Source organism: Bos javanicus, chromosome 2 (assembly GCF_032452875.1).
Source record: "Bos javanicus breed banteng chromosome 2, ARS-OSU_banteng_1.0, whole genome shotgun sequence".
Taxonomy (NCBI): Eukaryota; Metazoa; Chordata; class Mammalia; order Artiodactyla; family Bovidae; genus Bos; species Bos javanicus.
The window spans coordinates 104,990,621-104,999,089 of NC_083869.1; the positions used below are offsets into that span (position 1 = coordinate 104,990,621).

General features: G+C 41.2%; 1 long non-coding RNA gene across 1 annotated transcript; it reads left to right on the plus strand.

Annotated features, from left to right (window-relative positions):
* Nucleotides 1-1,505: 1,505 nt before the first annotated feature.
* On the plus strand, nucleotides 1,506-2,743 carry LOC133228692 (uncharacterized). Its single transcript, XR_009730340.1, has 2 exons — nucleotides 1,506-1,832; nucleotides 2,553-2,743. It is a non-coding gene; the product is annotated as an uncharacterized LOC133228692 (long non-coding RNA).
* Nucleotides 2,744-8,469: the final 5,726 nt, after the last annotated feature.

An 8,469-nucleotide genomic window follows, 5' to 3' on the forward strand; every position in this document is an offset into this window, starting at 1 on the left:
AAGGCCAATTTTCCATATTTTCCTTTATGATTTTGTTACCCCTTTAATTATGGTTTGGCCTGGCTTACTTTTGGGTCAGTCAAGTCTTCCCAGAACTAGCTATATATGGGGCCCAGTATAAGATGAGTATGTTGAACTTTTGTTAAAAAAATAGCATCAAGGTGGTGATAGCAAAGCGTAAACCAAACCTGAGATCCCATGGACAAAAGATTGTTTGTGACTGCACAGGTCCTGTTCTCTTGAAGCCCACCTTGTGCTTCCTGATTTAAGGTACTTCTTATGGTAAAATCCCAGATAACACATTGAACTATCCCTATCTCATTTATCTTTATAGTCCAGGAGAGCTGGTTGAATGTTTTATTCATAAGAGGGGCTTGATGAACTTATAAATGGCCTGCTTCTCACTGAGGCCATGACAGGTGCCCCAGAATGAATGGAGTCTCTTGGGTAATGGCTCCATCATCACCTCCTGAGTCTATTTATGCAAACTCTTACCCTAAGAAAGGGTACCTAAACTATTTAGTCTTCCTAAAGCGAGGCTCATCATGTCACTCTTCTGTTGAGAATGTGTGGGAAACGTCTTTCTGTCTACAAGGTCTGGTTCCTTTTTAAGTTTTCATATCAGCCCTCCCAATCCCAACTTCATTTTTTAACTGTGTCTTTTATTCTTTCCTTCAGGCAACCTCTGCTTGTTCTGGTCAAATTGGGTTATTTCAAAAGTATAAAAAGTATAGATGTTTATGGGAAATTCAATGTCTTGCACTGTTTTTTTTTTTCTAGCATTTTAATCTATTAAATTCCTAGAGAACTTTAAAAACTTAAAATAAAGCTCCTCTAATTATATGATTACTTCTTCAGTAAACTCCCATTATTCATCTTTTGAATACATTTTGGTATCATTTACCAGATTAGGTCTAGAATTTTTTACTTCTATGCATTTCTTCTCAGACATTGAACTTCTTGAGGTTGGAGTTGTATCTCTGAGTTTCTGGAGAACGGGGCAGGGATAGTAGATGAAAAAGATGAATTGGACCAAGGCCTTGAATTCCACATTCTTGGGAATTTGAGTGGGGTCTAAGAAAGGGCTGGAGGGAGAGATGACATAGGTCCTGAGAGCAGCTTTTGTGAGTGTAGGATATGCTCACCATTTTGATTTGTGGTGATATGTTACAACTTACCAAATTGAACATTTGAAATATATACAGCTTTGTTGTATGTCAATTATAATTTAATAGATTCATTACAAATTCCATATCATTGAGGTCCTCACTTAAGAGTTGTTTCTAGAAATGAGAAGATGGAACTTAGAATGCATACCTAAATGTGCCAGCGAATGGAGGCTTTGATGATGCTAGACTTGTGTCTACAAGGCAGGGAGAATTTTAGTTGGTTTGTATCATTCAGGGTGGTTCCTGTGGTCTATACTGATGCACAACCAGCTGGTTCTAGCAGTCCTAATAAGTACTTTCTTGATTTTATCCAGGTGTCTCAGTATTTTCCCAAATCCAACCAAGCTCTCTTGTTAAGTCTCAGTCATTGTGACAATCATCAATCACAGGTCCTTTTACCAAGAGGGCCCATGTCATGGCCACATGTCTCCATATATAAAAGGGAGTGATGAGTGGGCTGCTTTGGACAAATAGAGATGGAGTGAGGGAGGGGGAGCTGACCGAGGCTGCCGTTTCAACAAGAAACCCACTACTGGCCAGAGTTGGGAAATGTAAGAGGATGGTGAAATCCCATAGATGTAAGTGTTCAGGATGCCATCAAAATGACTTACCACAGAGACAGAAAGCAATGAAGTTATGTCAGGAAAGAACCAAGAAGCCAAGGTACTGATGACATTTTCTGATTCAGAAAGGGAACTCTCAGATAATGAGAATTATCATCCTAGCTTGACAGGTGTTCCAAAATGTTAAGTCCTTATCAAAGCAGAGCTCTCCATTCATCTCCCGCAAACTCGTCAATCCTTCCCTAGCATTCTTCTCTCCTCCACCCAACACACACTCCTCCCCCTGTCTCCCTCCAACCTTGATTCCTCAGGAGCCCTGCAAAGGACCAGACTTTATGTGCTCATTGCTCTTTTTCTTTATGCTGTAGAGCCTCTGCCTAATCTTGCCCATTACCTCTAGGCCTACTGTTGAAGGTAGGGTTCTCCAACTGTTAGAAACCTTATGTTTGATGGAATCTCTGGCAAACTGACTGGGGAGGTCCTAAATGAATGGTATAGCTGAGTATGCTGCTACTGCTAAGTCAATTCAGTTGTGTCCGACTCTGTGTGACCCCATAGACGGCAGCCCACCAGGCTCCCCTGTCCCTGGGATTCTCCAGGCAAGAACACTGGAGTGGGTTGCCATTTCCTTCTCTAATGCATGAAAGTGAAAAGTGAAAGTGAAGTCACTCAGTCGTGTCCAACTCCTAGCCACCCCATGGACTGCAGCCTACCAGGCTCCTCCATCCATGGGATTTTCCAGGCAAGAGTACTGGAGTGGGGTGCCATTGCCTTCTCCGACCTGAGTATAATTTATAAATTTTCTCATTCTCTCTCTTAGTCAGCTACATATGCCATTGCCCTGGCTGAAGAAGATGATTGAACCTGTGTCTTTCAATGTCGTGTTTTCTTTCAAGGCCGGCAAAAAGAAAAACCTCTCTCACTTCAAGCCCAAGACCACCATCATCATCACTGACTCCTCCTCTCTGCCCCAGGGTCTCTAAATAAACTTTCTCTCCTTTCACTGACAAACGGTGTTTTGTTTAGCTGGAGAGTGACCTGTGGCAATCTGGAAAAGTGCCCCCCACCTTTTTTAATGTTATAGAGCAAGTGGAATGTGATGAATAGAGGCATAACCAAGTGAGTCAGGAGGAAAGATGTAGTTTTCTCCTTTGTTCCGGTTTAAGAGATTTGCTAATGAAATGTGTGCTTGGGTTGTGGTTTGGGACAGGTTGTGATGGTTTCTGGCTGTGAAAAGAGCCTACTTGTTGTTTGATGGACCTTCTAAACTGGCTGGGCTGGAGGGTACAACAACCAGAAAGCTTGTAACCAGATCAACATTAGCTCACACTTCTAGTTTCACTTGTTGGTAATTAGTTACGAAGATACCCATTTTTCTAGAAACAGACCTATATCATGCAAACATGAAACACACTGTAAACACAGGGAAGGGCAAAACCATGACACGGTCTTAGAATGGCATATGTGTTTTGGAACTTTTTAAAAGTATACTTATTTTTTATTTTTATTTGTGTGATTTCTTCACAATGTTGTGCTAGTTTCTGCTGTACAAGGAAGTGAATCAGCTGTATGTATACAAACTCTCCCCCTCCCCCTCCCTCCCCTCCGGATCACCCCAGAGCACCCAGCTGAGCTCCCCGTGCTGTACAGCAGCTTCCCACGAGCTGTCGGCTTTACACGTGGCAGTGTATATATGGGCTTTCCAGGCGGTACTAGTGGTAAAGAACCCGCCTGCCAATGCAGGAGATGCAACAGACCCGTGTTCGATCCCTGGGTCAGGAAGATCCCCTGGAGGAGGGCATGGCAACCCACTCCAGTGTTCTTGTGTGGAAAATCCCATGGACAGAGGAGCATGGTCGGCTATGGTCCATAGGGTTTCAAAGAGTCGACACAACTGAAGCGACTTGGCATGCACTCTGTATATACGTCAATCCTAATCTCCCAATGAATCTCACCCTCCCCTTTCCCACTGTGTCACACATCTGTTCTCTGTCTGCGTGTCTATTCCTGCCTTGCAAACTACCTCATCTATACCATCTTTCTAGATTCTTTACATTTGCATTAATATATAACATATGTTTTTCTCTTTCTGACTTACTTTACTCGGGAACATTTTAATGGACAACATTCTCAAGCTTCTTCCAATAGTGTACTTTAGACGCCATAAAGTTTGGGGGCTCTTTGGAATCAAGTAATTCTGATAGCTGGGTAGAATAACCCTTGTGTAAATGAACCTGAACCTTGTATACTAGGTCATCTCCTTCCTCCTTACTCATTACTATTAACCTGCAAAATTTCTGGGAAACATACCTTGCCTCCCCCTAAGGATCATAAATTCAATCTTAAAAAAATCACAGACCAGAAGGCTTTAGTTAATCGATAAGGTTGAGACCTTGAAACTTAATTCTTCTACCTCTGAAATGTGAAAGATGCAGAAACTGGAAAAGGAGATGCTGACTTAGGCCCCAAGGTTTTGTCCTGTTTCCTAAGTGTGAATGAGTTTTGTGTTCCCAATGGAACAAGGGTTTCTTTGATGTCTGTTTTTCCTCTGAGGTGATCACATTTGGTCCTAGTGTGGGGTGGGGAGAGACAGTGATTTAAAGATATTATGGCTGGTGTCCTTAGGTCCCATGGCATCTTCCAATATGTTATGGTTATGCCATTAGACACAAGTATATCTTGCAGTGCTATGCTGTTGTAATATTTTGTAGTTTTGTCACTTGATGTAAGCGTATCTGTAGGAATATACTGGAGGATCTCTCGTGGTAGTATGTTGTAGTAAAATGCTATACCTAGTGATAGTATGTTGCAGTAACATGGTTTGTTTTCACTGGTGTCGCCTGGAGGAGAAGGCAAAAGCCCAGGAGGTCAGTAGCCTGCTCTGCTTCATTCGGGTGTCAGTTGGTTGCACTTGTTCTTCAGTCACGGAGCTGTGTCTCACTCTTTGTGATCCCATGGACTGCAACACGCCAGGCTTTCCAGGTCTTCACCATCTCCCAGAGTTTGTTCAAATTCATGTCAACGATGCACTACACTCACCATTTTGGCCAGATTTACACAGAACTGACCCTGTTCACATGTACACATCCTCCAAGAACTTACAGTCTAGAATCAAAGTCACAGTGCAGGGAGACCTGCCTACCTGGTCCCCAGAGTTTGACAGTCGGCACGTGCAGTGTCTAAGGCATCTGATAGTTCTTGATTAAAATCCTGCACAAAGCAAAAAATAGTGACAATTGACACCTCACTACAGCTTTTCTGAGTCATGATGGGTGACTGGTGACATGGTAGCTGGTGATAGGGCTACGAGTGAGGGGCTACTTATAGGGCCAGCTAGGATGTATTTCAGTCTTTGCAGCTGAAAGGAGCCTTTACTAGTGAATGGCTACGGCCACATTCTGATGGGACTTTATAAAAATGTTTAGAGCTTGTGTGAACCTTGATTTTGCTGATCTCAATTGTACTATTGAAATAACCAGTCTTAATTTTACAGTTGAAACAGTCTGAATGATCAACTTTAAATAAACAATCACAGAGAGACAGAGGTAATAGAGTGTCCTTTCACTCCATCAGGTACCATCCGGGGGAGATTTTCTGGCTCTTCCAGGACCTTCCTTTTTTGGGTCGTAAGCTTCAACCATATTCTTTCTTTTCTGAAGCAGTTCACCAGTTCTTATGGTACCTGGTTCCTTCTGTTCATAGGCCTGTGCCTCTTTTTGGATATCTTTATGCACAGGGCCATCTTTCCACTTGTCTTGGTGGTAATCTTAGAGTTATTGTAAAGGGTCATTTTGGGAGAGGTAAGAATAGGGAAGTGGGTACAGAACCAACTAGTCCTGAACTAGATATTAAGTCAGTGAAAAGAGGAAGGGAGCTAAGTGGCTCTTCATAGGGTCAGGGCCTTGTGTGACACAATGTGGTCATAATAAGTCCAGCATTATCCTTTATGTCCTACTGGCAGATGTGAAACTGGTTCCAAAAGTTCATGGGCTTAAGAATTTGAGTGCAGACCTATTTGCTCTTTTATGATTCATTCTCTAAGAGTCTTCCTCCATTCTTCCTATGTATTATGTCTTGGGGGTGACTTAATTTTATTTATTTGTATTTGTTTATTTTTAAAGTTAATTTTATTGGAGTATAGTTGCTTCCCTGGTGGCTCAGATGGTAAAGAATCTGCCTGCAATGCAGGAGACCCAGGTTTGATCCCTGGGTCAGAAATATCCCCTGGAGAAGTCGGGCTGCAGTTCATGGTGTTGTAAAGAGCTGGACACGCTGAGCGACTAACACTTTCACAGTAGCTTTACAGTGTTGTTAGTTTTTGCTGTATAGCAAAGCCAATCAGTTGTATGTATACCTATATCCTCTCTGTTTTAGATTCCCTTCCCATTTAAGTCAGGGGGTGACTTGATTTTACTTACCCTCTGATAGAGCCCAGAGTTAGAGACCTGAGTATAGGTTTTATTCTGGGAAGCAGATCTGAGAAAACAGGAGGGAGAAGATAGAGTGTGTGGGACAGAGGAGGAAGAGTAAAGAGTGAGGTGCTGTTCCTTTAATTAACTGTCAAGTGGTTTTACATTTTTGTTTATTTAGAGCTTGTAAACAATTAGACTATATATGAATTTAATAATGAAAACTTGAAAACTGTAAAAGAAAAAAAAGAGTGAGCTAGTGAGGTGATTACTGTTTCACAGGCAACAGGGGTTCAATCCCCCCGGAGGCCGTCTGAAGAGCAGTGTGAAATGCCCTCAGAATTGTCCCTCCTGGTCCTGTGAGGCTGGGACATTCTTCTGTTGACTTCCATCCCCTACTAGTTAAAGGTCCTGGGAGTGTTAACTGCCCCCTTAGCAGGCTGCCTAGCATCTTTGGTTGTGGAAATACTTACTTCCTGTTATTTCATTCTCTGGTTTTGAGGGTCTCAGACAAAAATGAGATAGAAAGTGCTTCATTTTAACATTTAACCTTTCTGATTGTGTGTTATGTACGTGTGTGTGTGTGTGTGTTTATAAATGTGTGTGTGTGTATGTTAGTTGCTCAGTCATGTCCAACTCTTTTCAACTCCATGGACTGGAACCCACTAGGTTCCTCTGTCCATGGGATTCTCTGGGCAAGAATACTGGAGTAGGTTGCCATGACTTCTTCTTCCAGGGAATTTTCGCAACCCAGAGATTGAACCCACATCTCCTGCATTGCAGGCAGATTCTTTACTCACTGAGCCACCTGGGAAACCCACGTCTATATACGTTTGCATTTTGTTGCTGTTCAGTTGCCAAGTCATGTCCAACTTTTGCACCCCCATGGACTGCAGCATGCCAGGCTTCCCTGTCCCTCACCGTCTACTGCAGTTTGCCCAAGTTCATGTCCACTGAATCAGCGACACCATCTAACCATCTCATCCTCTAGTTGCCTCCTTCTCCTACATGTCTGCATAATGTTCCATTATTTGGATTTGCCTAGTCTATTTAACTAACATTCTATATTTAGTGCATTTATAATTTCATTTTATCTATTAATAAAAATGTATGCAAAATCAACTTATTTATCCAATATTTGTTAGTACTTTTTATGTTTTCTTAGGATACATCTACAGAAGTGAAATTGCAGCATCAAGAAGGATGGCATCTTTAAGAATTAATAATTTTTTCCAAATTGTTTTCTAGAGAGGTTTGATTGACCTATATCCCATCAGCAGTGTGAAAGAGCATTTAGCATGAACGTTGACAATGACCTGGAGCAGGTGACTAAGAGAGGCTGTAAAATCTTATTACTTAGAGAACCTTTAGCATAGTGAAGGCTTCTGTTTATTTAGGATAGGTTAAGGGCAATTCTACTTGAATAGAAAAGCAATGGGTGGCATTCATCCTGGATTCCGTGTCTCCCTATTCTGAAAATGCTTCTTTACACAGGCACACCTTGGAGATATTGTAGGTTCAGTTCCAGACCACTGCAATAAAGCAAATACCACAATAAAGCAAGTCATATGAATTTTTTTGGTTGCCAGTGCATATGAAAGTTAAGCTTATATTGTCTTGTAGTCTACTAAGTGTTCCATAGCTTTATGTCTAAAAATGTACATGCTTTAATTAAACAAAACTTTATTGCTAAAAAATGCTAACCATCTTCTGAGCCATCAGTGAGTCATAGTGGTTACATCAAAGATCACTGATCACAGATCACCATAACAAATGCAATAATAATGAAAAAAGTTTGCAACATTGCAAGAATTACTAAAATGCAGAGACAGGAAGTGAGGAAAGCTATTGTGAAAATGGTGCCAATAGACTTGTTCGATGTAGGGTTGCCACAAACTTTAAATTTCTTAAAAAGAAATTCAATCTCTGCAGAGCACAATAAAGTGAAATGCAATAAAATGAGGTGTATGACTACAGTTGAAAAAAGCACATACGCACGCATGTGCACATTTGTGCACACAAGACACACAGAAGAGATTCTTAGAAAAGCAATATCTAACTGAGTTTTCAAAGGTTCTGAATTGATTGTCCCTTGTTTATTCTTATTTTCTGTTTATCTATGTAGTTAATGAATTACCAGGTGTCCTGTGTTCGAATTTCTGTGACTATGTGTGAAAGGGTAAACCAGCTGTTAGGATTCTTGAAATTTTGCTTATTACCAAATGCTTTAAAGAAAGTCTGACCAAAAAAAGGCTTGAGTTATGAATCAACAGAATTGGAAAGGATTTAATGTTCCTTCATCTTTTCTGTTTCCTAAGAATGAAACTA